This window comes from Hyperolius riggenbachi, chromosome 3, assembly GCF_040937935.1.
Source record: "Hyperolius riggenbachi isolate aHypRig1 chromosome 3, aHypRig1.pri, whole genome shotgun sequence".
NCBI lineage: Eukaryota > Metazoa > Chordata > Amphibia > Anura > Hyperoliidae > Hyperolius > Hyperolius riggenbachi.
Window position 1 is genome coordinate 113,945,747 of NC_090648.1, and position 14,316 is coordinate 113,960,062.

Sequence of the window (14,316 nt, forward strand, 5' to 3'; positions counted from 1 at the left end):
TGGTCACCATTTGGCTGTTGGTGACCATGGAGGCTGCCGCTGGATCTTCCTCCCAGGGCTCTGTGGAGTCGAGCTCCGTTCCCTCTCTGGTATGTGCATTAGTTATTGCTACATATTTTGTAAGAGAGGTTTATTAGGCTTCTTTGTGCTAATGGCTGGTATTTGTTTGTTGTTTCAGCCAAAAATGGATAAATCAGACTCTAAAGCTGAATCCAAGTCTGGATCAAGACAAGAAAGAGCTGATAAGCCTGAGAAGCCTGATAAGCCTGACAAATCTGTACCTCATTCAGGTTCAAAATCTGCGCATAAGACCCCTAAGAAATGTGCTATATGTGGGAATAAAATATCCTCATCATCTAAGATACTATGTCAGGACTGTACACAGAAGGTGGTCAGAGATGAAACACCTACTATGATGGAAGAGTTAAAGGGTTGGATTAGGTCTGAGATTTCCTCTGCAGTGCAGACGATTAAGACACCTGAGACTACAGTTAATGTTGTTCCTACCCCTTCTCCTGCTATACACCCTGCACCTCCTTCAGACTTGCCAGGTCCTTCAGGTTCAGTTTTAGTAGATGACCCTAATCTAAAGAGGAAAAGGAGAATAGATGATTCAGAAGAATCAGATATGTCAGAAGGGGAGTTGGAAATTTCCTCTCTTGAAGAAATTCCATCAGAAACTGAAAAGTCTACTGATAAATCGGTTAAAAATAAGAAGTTTGCTTTTTCCACTGACTTTATGAAGGAGTTGTTAGAAGCTATGCACCAGGCTATGGGGATTACCACGGAACAAAGAACTTTGTCTCCGCTTGACCAGATGTATGAGACTCTGACTGACCCTCAAACTGCTTTTATACCAGTACATAGTAGTCTTAAGGGAATTATCAAAAAAGAATGGGATAATCCTGATAAGAGAGCTTTTTGGCCAAAATCCTTGAATAAGAGGTATCCTTATAGTCCAGAAGACCAAAAGTTTTGGGGGCTTCACCTAAGCTAGACCCATACTTATCCAAGGTGTCCAGGAGGTCAGATCTTCAATTTGAAGACTTTGGAAGTCTTAAAGACCCGATAGACAAGAAGATGGATAACATCTTGAGAAGGGCCTGGGAAGCAGCATCCCTGAACTTCAAGCCCTCTGTTGCCTCTACAGCAGTAGCGAGATCATTAAAGCTGTGGCTAATTGAGGTACAATCCCAGATTGCTTCAGGGACGTCTAGGGAAGAAATTCTGAACTTTTTTCCAAAGATCTTACATGCAACTAATTATTTATCTGATGCAGCAGATGATTCTGTTAGGCTTACAGCAAGAACTACCGCCCTGGTTAACTCGGCCAGAAGAGGAATCTGGGTAAAAACCTGGCAAGGAGATACGTCATCTAAGTCTAAGTTATGCAGTATTCCATGTGAAGGGGGCTTGCTTTTCGGGTCTAAGTTGGAAGAGACCCTGGAAAGATCAGCAGATAAGAAGAAAAATTTTCCATATAAAAGGAAAATTTTTCGTCTCAATCGTTCCTTTCGTCCCTCAGAAAAGACGGAACAGAATAATAGAGGTTCCCAAAGAAGGAAATGGGTCCCTAACAAGACTCAGAGACCGAGAAATAACCCTCAGTACTCTTCCTCGGTGCAGCAACCAAAGCAATGACGCCAGGATTCCAGTGGGGGGCAGACTAGCGCACTACTACGAACAGTGGCAGACAAAATTCAAGAACAGGTGGCTTTTGAACATTGTCTTAGAGGGATACAGGATAGAATTTGTAGCTCCAACACCCGCCCAATTCTTTATAACCCCCTCCCCAAGACTACCGATCCAGGCCCAAGCTCTCCAAGACGAAATAAACTCCTTGTTAGAAAAGAGGGTCATACGAAGAGTGCCAAGATGTCAAGAAGGACAGGGGTTCTACTCGCCTGTATTCCTCATAAAGAAACCTCAGGGAAGCTTCAGATTCATCTTAAACCTAAAGAAATTGAACAAAGTAGTCAATTACAGAAAGTTTCGGATGGACAATATCCGTTCAGTAGTAAACCTACTGCAGGAAGGAAGCTTCTTGACATCGTTGGATCTCAAAGATGCGTATCTGCACTTGCCTATTCATCTACAATCACAGCAGTTCCTGAGGTTTGCAGTGGAATTACAAGGAGAGGTAAGGCACTTTCAGTTTGTTGCCCTCCCCTTTGGTTTGTCATCTGCTCCGTGGCTTTTTACAAAAGTTATGGCTGAAATCTTAGCAGGCCTTAGACTTCAATCCATCCAAGTTATGTCTTATTTGGATGACCTTCTGATATGGGGCCCTTCAGTGGATATTGTGAGTTCCCAGACGTATATCACTATAGACTTCCTTCAGTCCCTGGGGTGGTTGATTAACTGGGAGAAATCATCCTTATTTCCCCTACAGAAAATGGAATATTTGGGGTTTCTAATTTGTACGACTAGTAAAAGACTTTTCCTGCCTGATAGGAAATCGACATTATTGCTAAAATCTGTTCTCTCTTTTCAGAACCAGAAGGCAATATCACTGAGGAAGGCTATGGCTTTATTGGGGACGATAACCTCTTCATTCCCAGCAGTTCATTGGGGTCAGCTGCACTCCAGAGTTCTACAGTCTTGGATCCTATCCAAATGGGACAAACGCCTCTCCTCTCTGGACAAGAAATTCTTAATTCCATGGAGTGTCAAACAGTCGTTACTATGGTGGATCGAACCTCACAATCGCCTGGCAGGAAATCTATGGGAGTTTCCAACACAATGTATCATCACAACGGATGCGAGCTCTTGGGGATGGGGTGCTCATCTGGGTTCTCAGACAGCCCAAGGACAATGGTCAAACAGAGTTCGACTTCAGTCTTCAAACAGCAGAGAGTTGCGGGCAGTCTGGGAGGCTCTTCAAGTTTTCAGTGCCCAAATCCTGGAAGAACATGTGACAGTCCGCACAGACAACAGCACGGTGGTGGCCTACATAAACCATCAGGGGGGCACAAGAAGCAGGTTGCTACAACTTCAATCTTCCAGGATGCTGCACTGGGCAGAGAGGAATGTGCAATCATTGAGGGCAGTGCACCTGAAGGGAACCCTGAATTGCTTAGCGGATTATCTGAGCAGACGGAGTCTCTCACAAGACGAGTGGAGTCTCAACGACCAAGTATTTCTACATCTGATAAAGTGGTGGAAGGTACCTCAGGTCGATTTGTTCGCCAGGAGAAACAATGCAAAGTGCCATCTGCTCCCTGTGTCCCGAGGACGAGCCGTGGGCTCTGGACGCATTTTCAATCAGCTGGAGTCATCATTTGATGTACATCTTTCCCCCTCTTCATGTAATCTCCAAGGTGGTCAACAAGATTTATCGAGACAGGGCTCAAGCAATTCTGATTGTCCCATATTGGCCCAAGAGACCTTGGTTTGCGCCGCTACGGCGGTTAGCGTCGGAGCATGTGTTGCTCCCGGATCAATCGGACTTACTGATGCAAGGCCCAGCACGTCATCCCAATCTGAAGCTCCTTCAGCTTTCCGCGTGGAGCCTGAATGGAGTCTATTGAAGAATAAAGGCTTCTCTAATAGACTATCAGAAACGCTTATACAAAGCAGGAAAAAGGTTACACGTCAGATTTACTTTAAAGCGTGGAAAGTTTACAGTAATTGGTGTATTACCAACTCCAGAGATACGGCACAATCAAATTCTGTTTTAGAATTCCTTCAAGACGGTTTTCAGAAGGGTTTAAGCATCAGTACCTTAAAGGTGCAAGTGTCAGCATTGAGTGTTTTCCTTGACAGAAAATTAGCAGAGGAAGAATATGTCATAAGATTCTTTAAAGCACTGAAGAGGCTTCACCCCGTAGTTCAGAACAGGGTACCTCCTTGGGATCTTAACACAGTCTTCCAGGGTTTATGTGATCCTCCCTTTGAACCTCTGGAAGAGAGTTCAGATAAGCATCTATCTCTTAAAACGGCGTTTCTCTTAGCCATAACATCAGCTAGAAGAGTGGGAGAATTACAGGCTTTGTCTATCTTAGAGCCATACTGTACGATATCAGATGACAGAATTACGCTTAGATTGGATCCGGCTTTTCTACCAAAAGTGGTATCAGTTTCACAGGTCTCAAGAAATATTCCTTCCTTCATTCTGCAATACACCATCAAATCAAAAAGAAGAAAGACTGCATCATCTAGACGTCAGACGATGTGTTCTAGAATACTTACAGCGTACTGGTTCTTGGAGACATTCAAATGCCCTGTTAGTGTTGTTTGCAGGCAAGTTTCGAGGTAAACAGGCTTCTAAGACAACCATAGCCAGATGGATAAAGCAGGCTATTTCCTTGGCTTATCGTCAACAGGGGAAAGAACTTCCAGCAAGATTGAAGGCTCATTCAACCAGAGCAGTATCAACTTCATGGGCAGAGAGGGCAGGAGCATCAGTTGAGCAAATCTGCAAGGCAGCCACCTGGTCAAGTCACAATACTTTTTGTGAGACACTATAGACTTGATGTATTGTCTAGTGCTGATTTAAGTTTCGGCAGAAAAGTGTTACAGGCTGTAGTCCCTCCCTAAATATTATCTTGTATATCATCTCAGGGTTGCTGTCCTGAGACGTTCTGGGAAAGACCAAAATTACTTACGGTAATTTCTTTTCCAGAAGTCGGAAGGACAGCACCCTTATTGCCCACCGCTGTTTCTTATTAAATTTATTTTGAAGCATCATTATGTGTGGAGTCTTTTTGTACCAACTGAGGGGGTAAGGACATGAGAGGGTTTATATATGTTCTGCTACCTAACCAATTATGCAAATCTTTTTATCTAGTTCCTGTCCAGTGTGTAGTGGATGGAGACAAGTCTCAGGGTTGCTGTCCTTCCGACTTCTGGAAAAGAAATTACCTTAAGTAATTTTGGTCTTTTGCCTGGTTAGCATCCTTATTACTTGATTACCAGATAAAAATAAAGAATTGATTTTATGCCTGACAGTTACATTTTAAGGTCACCATACATCAGGCAACTTGGCAGCCGATCGACCATCCAGTTTGATTATTATAATTGAATCGAATGAAAATCGGTGCCACCAAGAGCATGCCCGATCAATGATGCGGCCAATTTTGGGGGCCGAAGTAAAAGACAGATTATTATATTTAGAACTACAAAACAAATAATAACATAAATCAAAGGGTTACTGAGCCAACCAGGGAAAATGCTCTGCTTGATTTGCTCATTTCGATAAGAACAAACATTGGGTCAAATGTGCATAGATGGGTAACACTTGGATATTGGCTATCACAATATGAGTTTTGAGCATGGGAACAACCAAAACTATTAATTTTAGAAAAACTCTCTTTAAAGGGAACCTAAACTGAGAAGGACATGGATTTTTCCTTTTAAAGTAATACCAGTTGCCTGACTGTTCCTGCGGACCCTGTGTCTCTTATGCTGGACATACACGGCACGTTTCTGGATGCAATTATTCGCTGGATCGAGCCGCTGGCTCGATGCCGGCGCTTCCCCGCTCGTCCGCGCGGATCGATTCCTGCTTGTCCCCGCTGGCGCTCCTTAACAGCCGCTCGATTCCCCGCTATTGTCCGCCGTCGGGGATCGAGCGGGGAATCCGGCAGGTCATCGGACCTGTCAGATATTATCAATCGAGCGCATCAGCGGCTCAATTGATAAGGAAAGAAAGTGCCGTGTATGGCCAGCATAATACTTTTAGCCACAGCCCCTCAACAAACATGCAGTTTAGGTGCTCTGACTGAAGTCAGACTGGATTAGCTGCATGCTTGTTTCAGGTGTGTGATTCAGCCGCTACTGCATTCAAAGAGATCAGAAGGAATGCCAGGAAACTGGTATTGTTTAAGGCTGCTTACACACCAAGACGTTACAGGCGCACGTTAGTGCGCCTGTAATGCTCCCCCAACGCACAGCAATGTAACACAAGTGGGCTGTTCACACAGCCCACATTGCGTTACATGTAACGCTGCACGTTCTGTGCAAAGTGCAGCATGCTACGGCGTTGGAGCGGCTATAGCCGCGCTAGACTGTTTGCACATGCACAGTGGGGGGCGGAGAGGAGGCGGGGAGAGCCAGCTACAGTAGCCGCGCACATGGCTACTTAATATTCACTGCACTGGCGGGTGCTGATTGGCCGGCGGGACCACGTGATGCGGAGTGTCTCGCTCCGCATCACGTGGTCCCGCTGGCCAATCAGCGCCACTCTGGGAGACATTATAGGACTCGAGCCGCCTAACGCGGCTCACTCTACCGTCAGCTCTTGCAGCACCATACGTTGTGTTAGGTGCACGTTATGCGACCTTAACGTGGCACCTAATGCAACGTCTTGGTGTGCAAGAAGCCTAAAAGGAAACATCCATATCCCTCTCAGTTTAGCTTCACTTTAAAAAGCCCAGGGGCTCAATAAAGGTAACCATACACCGTATAGATTAATGGAAGATCTGGTAAGAGATCAGTGTCTTTTTGATATCAATCTTTTACCTGTTCTTTCAGTTTAGTTCCTTGGATTGATGTAGAACAGGTTGAACTTTGTTGGCTCAAGTTTTTGTTTTTCTTTTAACCTAGATATAACTATGTAACCATGAAATCTACTTTATATGTCAGGGCTGTGGAGTCGAGGAGTCAGAGCCATTTTGGGTATCTGGAGTCGGAGTTTGAGTCAGTGGTTTTATAAACTGAGGAGTCGGATGATTTGTGTACTGACTCCACAGCCCTGTTACACTTACAATTTTTTTTAGACTGCTCGTGTAATCATGTACTTTAAAGTTGAAACGTATTTTTTTATGCTTTTCTTGAATTTTTTTTCTTTCACATTTTTTCTTTTAGGATTGTATTTGAAGGGGCCCAAATGATGTCCAGGTAGCATTATGCAAATGGTGACTAAAAGTAAGGTAAGTAGATTTCCCTCAAGTTTATCTTAACTGACATCAGAGGTGAGACAAATATGGAGGCTGCCATATTAATTTTCTTTTAAACAATACCAGTTGCCTGGCGTCCTATTGTTGTTTCATGCATCGGTAGTGTCTGAACACACAGCTGAAACAAGCGTGCAGCAACTCCAGTCAAACTTCAGTCAGAAACATCTGATCTGCATGCTTGTTCCGGATCTATGGCTGAGGCTTAGTTCACAGTGCTCACTTGCGTTGCAGAATAATGCTGCATGTCGACTTACTGCCCATACAGCTCTATGGGCCTCTTCACAGTACCGAGTTGTAACTGATCACGTTATTCTAATTCACTGCATGCAGGCTTTGCATTAAAGTATATGTCCAGTCTCAAGTGAAGTTCACACACATTTTAACGCATGCAATATGCAACTAGCCACTGTGAACCTAACCTCAATGTATTAGACAGAGGATCAGCAGGAGAGTCAGGCAATTTGTTTGTTCTGTTTGAAAAGAAATAAATATGGCAGCCTCCATATCCTTCACATTTAAGGTGTCCTTAAAACATTTTTGGTACATTACTTGTCATTTCTTGGGAGGACTTCCATCCAAACTCATTTAGTGCTGACACAAGGAAGACATTTGGTACTGTTACAAACGGTACATGATAGTATACATCCTGTTATTCGGAGGTGGACAACTTGGTCTTTTGCTGGGCATACACCGCACAATAGTTCTTATCAATCGAGCCGCTGATGGCTCGATTGATAATATCCGATGTGTCCGATCACCGCGGCAGATCGATACCGCGCTCGATCCCCACGGGAATCGATCCGCGAGGACGAGCGGTGACGCGCCTCTCACCGTGTATGCCCAGCATTAAGGTAGATGCGCCACCACTTTTCCTATTCTTGATTGCACTGATTACCTTTGGAAACCCAAGAATAAACTGATAGTTGGAAGAACTAGAAAGTAAAAAAAACTCTGTTGAGGTGGACTTCAGGGTAGGTCAACAGCTCCCTCCTTTTTTTTTTTTTTTTTTTTTTTTTGGCCCATGCTGATGTATTGGTGCTGTTTGTCTTTCAGGTTTGTCTACCCTCTTTACTTTCATGTATGTGGCTCAGCCGACTTCCGTAAGATAAGAGAGTGCTTGACATGAATTCATCTCAGTCCTTTGGTAAAATGGCAACATGTTTTTCTGACATTTTTACTTCTCTTATTGGGTACATGTTGACTGGATCAAGCAATAGTGAAGCTTGTTTCAGAGGTGGAGTTGGACCACTCTGGAGAAGTGATTGCATCCTCAGTTTTTCAGTAATCGTTCATATGGGTGCAGGTTTGAGGTGCCTCTTTAAGTCAGAAGATGAAACATCCCTACTTGCGACCTTATAAAACATCAGCCATTGTGTTATGACAGGCAGCAGGGGAGACTGTTTGGTATTTGAGCCTTTCCCCACACATCAGTTATTTCAGATAATGGGTGTTTTTTGGCACTCTTCTGGAATGTGGAATATTTTCATATTGCTTAACCAACTTACTTCCAGGGCAGCACAAACTGCATTGCTAAGTACATCCAAAAGTATACATGTTTCTGCAGTAATTCACATTGACAAGCCTAAGCTACAGGTTTTTGTGTTTGGATGGAAAAAAACAATGCTGGTTCTACATCTGCTGTTTACTTGATGCTAACGCTTATGTTAATACTCTGGCCTGCACTGCTGTCATTATCTTCATGGACTACGTAAAAGGTTTCTTAAGTAGGTGGCTAATGGCAAAGTACATATTTCTGTCATTACAAGTACTTGTTCTTACCTAATGCATTTTGCTGAGTTTTCCGGTGTAAGGAAACGTGCGTGTAATCATTCCTTATTAGAAATTGTCTCCAACATAGTTACATAATAATCTAGGTTGAAAAGAGGGATTGTGTCCATTATGGTCAACCTCTTCCAAGTCCCAACACAGAGGAAGAAAATGCCAGCAGGGTAGAAACTGCCTCCTTGACTGGATGTAGCTGTTGCCTTCACACACCCGGCAATCATAGCTGTAGATGCCCATCAAAGTAAAGAAGCATCCAAGCCCCATAGCTTCCTCCTGAGAGAAGATTTCCCACATCTAATGCTGTGCATACACGGTTCGGTTTTCTTTCCGCTCAATTCACCGCTCGATCGATTTTGCCGCTCAATTCTCCACTCGTTTTTCTTATCTTTTTCCATTCACGTCAAATTGAGTGGCAAAGCGATCGAACGGCGATGGGACATGTGGGAAATGATGTATCGAACCCATCGAATCACCTCAAAAACGAACAGTGTATTCCCAGCATACACCACTTCAATAGTGCCCACTTATGATACATTTTTTTTTAAATCTAATCTTACCAAATCTATGTATTAGAAGGGTAAACTGAGTGAATACACTTTGATTTGTTACTGTAGGTAGTCCTTCCTATTACATAGAAATGGTAAAATTGGATGAAAATGATTATATCATTAGTGAGCACCTTAAAGGACAACTGAAGCGAGAGGGATATGGAGACTGCCATATTTATTTTCTTTAAACAATACCAGTTGCCTTGCAGCCCTGCTAATCTATCTGCCTTCAGTAGTGTTCGTATATCACTAGAAACAAGCATGCAGCTAATCTGTCAGCTCTGACCATAATGTCAGAAACACCTGATCTGCTGCATGCTTGTTCAGGTTCTATGGTTAAAGTATTAACCCCCTCTACACCATGCAATTTCATGTGTGATCCACTTCGAATAGATCTATTAAAACCGACATGTCCGATTGGGATTCGATCGATCGTGCGATCAATTTTGGTTCGTTTTCAATACAAAATCAATCACACAAACGATCGAATCCTGATCGGACAAGTCTGATTTAACCGATCTAATCAAATTCGATCCAATCGAATACGATCGATCGCACGTGAAATTACATGGTGTAGAGGGGGCTTAAGAGGCAGAGGATCAGCAGGATAGCCAGGCAACTGGTATTGCTTAAAATGAAATAAATAAGGCAGCCTCTGTATCCCTCTTATTACAGTTGTCCTTTAAAGGTGCACACTAATGATACAATCTTGATTGTACGATCATACCACTTCTGTTTAAAAGGGGGACTACCTAGTTAATCCTTGTATTACATAGATTTGTTAAGATTGTGCAATCAAGATTGTATCATCAATGGTACATTTACTGTGGTTAACTCCTTTCAAGACAGGTGGTAGTATCTTCTTTTCTCCATGTGTTGTTCACGTCCTCTTGTTCTTCATTCAGCCCATCAGAAAATGTAATTATGTTCCCACAATCATGTTATAGTCTTCATATTTCATCAGCAAGACTTCTTACATTGGTTGGCATGCATTCTATGTTTCCCATCACCACATTTTAAGTTTTTTTTTTTTTTTTTAGTAACACTTGCTAGAGAGCATAAAAGTTTAATCACCTCCGTACCCTTTGTGTTAGTCCTGCCAAATTCTCTCACTCTTATCTCTGTACAAGGCTCTCAATTATTCTGTGTACAAGATCTAGCTTTATTCACTATATGCTTTTATCATCTAGCTAATGTTTCCTGCCTACATGTTCTCTCTATACCCTTCCTCCCCCAGTGGCTAGATTAAAATCTCCTCCAAACTTCTAGCAATCTTCTCCGCAGCACAATTGCACTCTCTCCATGTAGTTGCAGGCTGTCTCTACCCCAGATCCTCTAGCCTGATTGGCAGTGGCGTAACTAAGGAGCTTGGGGCCCTAGTGTGAGTTTTGCATGGGGCCCCAAGCACTCTATTAATACGGAGCCTCAAAACCTACCAAGGACAGTTGTAGTGCCTGAAAGGTGTAATCAGAGTAAGAAAATATGTTCTTAAAGAGGAATTGTCGCGAAAAACTTAAAATGTAAAACGCATACAAATAAAAAGTACATTTCTCCCAGAGTAAAATGAGCCATAAATTACTTCTCTCCTATGTTACTGTCACTTACAGTAGGTAGTAGAAATCTGACATTACCGACAGCTTTTGGGCTAGTCCAGTGTTCTCCCCAGGCACTTTTACCCGGGTGCTCCTCCCGGCTAGTTTTGGAGAGCACCCGGCTGTCATCGGCTCACCTCCTCCTATTCTGTAAGCAGAGTTGCGCACAGAAGCATCTCTCATCTCGCCCCACCCGGCTACTATTTTATTCCACCCAGCTGGAAAGAATTTCTGGGGAGAACACTGTAGTCCATCTCTTCAATCTCTTCATAAGGGATTCTCCGCATGGCCTTTATTCTTTATAAAGACACTCCCTGAAAAAGATTTATACAAAGATGCTGGCCAGCCTCCCTGGTCACCATACACTTTTTTGGCATTTGGACGGAGCAACTGCCATTCACTAAGTGCTTTTGAAAATGAAGAATAGCCTGAGAACCCCCCCCTCCCATGAGAAGATGGGCTAGTACAAAATCTGTCGGTAATGTCACATTTCTACTACTTACTGTAAGTGACAGCAACATATGAGAAAAGTAATTTAGGTCTCATTTTCCTCTGGAAGAAACGTACTTCTTATATGTATATGTTGACATGTATTTTAAATTTTAAGATTTTCGCGACAGAGTTCCTTTAAGGATTACCACTATACAATGCACATATAGAGGTGTTCATCATCAGCATAGCACCAATAAAAAGCGAATAAGATGGTTGCAGGTGGGCCCCTCTGGTCCAAGGGCCCCGCTGCAGTCGCTACCTCTGCACCCCCTATTGCTACGGCTCTGCTGATTGGCCACTAGTCTGTACTCGCATCCACCATATTGTTTGTCTGTGTCAAGTATAGGCAACATGTTATTTGAGTGCTGCTGAGGGACAGCACTTGAAGTGATTTCGGCGTGTGTACAGTCTGTCTGCAGACTGATATGTCTGTTTCTGAGCGATCCGCCCGACACCACTCAAGTGAGGCTTTAGTGGGTAGTATTTTACAGTGCATCTTCATTTACCTCTTGCCCCAGGGTCCTCTTGTACATTTGTGCAAAAATAAGACCTGCCCCCTTTAGTTCAGTGATTCTGTGCCTAAACAATTGCTTATGGTTTACAATGTTTATTTATAGATTTAGGCAGTGTTGTAAAATCTTTCCTCTTCCTGATTTAAGGTGGCCATACACTTATAGATTCGACCATCAGATAGATTTCTGTCAGATGCCTGTCAGGTCGATTCTGACAGAAATCTATCTGATGTGTGCCACACACTAGGAACAGATTTCCAATAGATTTCAGGATGAAATCTAGATTTTCCTATAATCATAAACAGACGTCCACAATACCAGAAAATATACACAATCTCCAGCTCCATGTTATTTAACAAATCTTTATTAAGAGAACAATGTTTTAAAAACAGTTAAAAAATCCCACACAGGGATTAAAAACAGTTAAAAAATCCCCGCCTACGCATTTTTTTAACTGTTTTTAAAACCTTGTTCTCTTAATAAAGATTTGTTATTTAACATGGAGCTGGAGATTGTGTATATTTTCTGGTATTGTGGATGTCTATGATTATAGTGGTTTAATCGTCCATAAACATGGATTTTTTCTGGGTTATGATTGTGCTCAATTGCTTTTGTTTCTGTCGACCTAGATTTTCCATCCAGTCAAATAGATCATATTGATCGATCGGCCACAAATCGATCTGCTGATGCAATAGAATTGATCGATTGCTGAAATCGACCAGTGTATGGGCCCCTCAACTATGCCCTAACTTACTTCACAGATAAAGTGCACATAATTAGGAACCTACTGCCGTGACAGGACCATTGGAAATTTAGGAGCTACATAAGTTGTCCCTGATTTGTCATGTTTAAGAGGAACTTTAGCGAAAAAAGGGGGAAAAAAATAAATCAATACAATGCAACGTGACAAGTTAAAAACAATAGGCGATCAAGAAATGCTTGATCCTCTAGAGCTCCTTCTGTGGAAGACTGGGTAAAACTGGTCAGTAAGGCCCTGCCTCTTTATAAGTTAACTTATCAGGTGCATGGTAGTCCCACTACATTTGTCCGGTGTAGACGAACTCTTGACACCATGGTTCCTAATCTGGATATAAATATTGGTTATTGATGCCCAAAGATGAATATCCTGTTGTTGATTCTTAGTGGTACAGTACCCATTGCATCCATGAACTCCATTCATGATGCTATTGTTATCTACCAGTAATGGTTATATTTGCATGATGTCATTTGTCTTCTATCATCAATTGTACATTGTATTACAAGCATTGGTGCAATCAACATGTGCATGTTTTGTTTTGGTTTTTTTCATTTTATTTTTTTTTAGATTTCTTTACAATGTGGTTATTCTTCCTTCCACATAAAATGAATTAAAAAAAAATTAGTTTACGGAGTTCAATCTCACTTTAAAAGGCTGAAGGTTTTGGTATTTTTTTCCCTGTTACATTACCCCTATTTAACACCATACATACACACATACCATTCGCATTTCCATCACTGTAATCAGAGACCATAGACGCCTCCTACCCACACTTCCAGCACAAAAGGCCGAGGCATGCCACTGATAAGGGGAACAGGATTTGATCCCTTGGGCGACATTGGGGGTTTGACACTGTACAGACGTGTCACTAGCCTGCAGGCTAGCGACGTGCACTATTGCTAATAGGTCGGGGTGATTGGGGGGGGGGGGGCGGGGTGACAACAGTAATGGGGTTGTGGTGGTGGGGGGGGTGCGCGCGACAGTTGTTAAAGCCACGATCTCCAGCACTAAGTTTGACAGTAGTTCACATCGCCTGTCCTCCTTTTACACTATCCAGCCTTGAGTGACTTGGTAGTGTACAGTGGCTGGTGACGGGCTCTGCCTCTGACACAGGCGACTTGGGTTTGAATCTCCGCTCTTCCTGTTCAGTAAGCCAGCATCTATTTTGTAGGAGTCATTGGGCAAGACTCCCTAACACTGCTACTGCCTATAGAGCGCATCCTAGTGGCTGCCGCTCTGGTGCTTTGAGTCCGCCAGGAGAAAAGCGCAATATAAATGTTTTTTGTCTTGCCTGTATCTTGTTGCAAACTATTGTAAACATGCCCCTAGCAAATTCTTACTCCTGCCTGTGTTCAGATTTCTGCAGAAATATTGCCCAACCAGCCTGGGGTTATTCTTGTATAAGCCACATATTTCGTCCCTGTACACACAGGTCTTATCTGACACTCTGAAGCAAGTAACTCATGCAATCCTGTTCACGTTATGCTGGATACGCACTATGAGATTTTCTGGCAGATTTACTGTCTGATTGATTATTTCCACAGTGTCCGATCTGCTTTCCGATTATTTTCTGATAGATTTCCAACTTTTTTCCATTCACTTATACCAGAAGACGGTCAGAAATCAGATTGGATATGTTGAAAATAGTCAACCAGACAGTAAACCTGTCAGAAAATCTCAGTGTGTACCTAGCATTATATTGCTGAGGTGGGGGGCTCAGGTGCCGCATAG

General features: G+C 42.8%; 1 protein-coding gene across 2 annotated transcripts in view; it reads left to right on the top strand.

Moving 5' to 3' along the window:
• SLC23A2 (solute carrier family 23 member 2) overlaps positions 1 to 14,316 on the top strand; it is a 275,407-nt gene that overhangs the window by 18,046 nt on the left and 243,045 nt on the right. For both annotated transcript variants that reach the window (XM_068274816.1, XM_068274819.1), the window contains exon 2: positions 6,808 to 6,872. The gene's annotated coding sequence lies outside the window, so the exon portion shown is untranslated. The remainder of the gene's footprint in view (positions 1 to 6,807; positions 6,873 to 14,316) is intronic.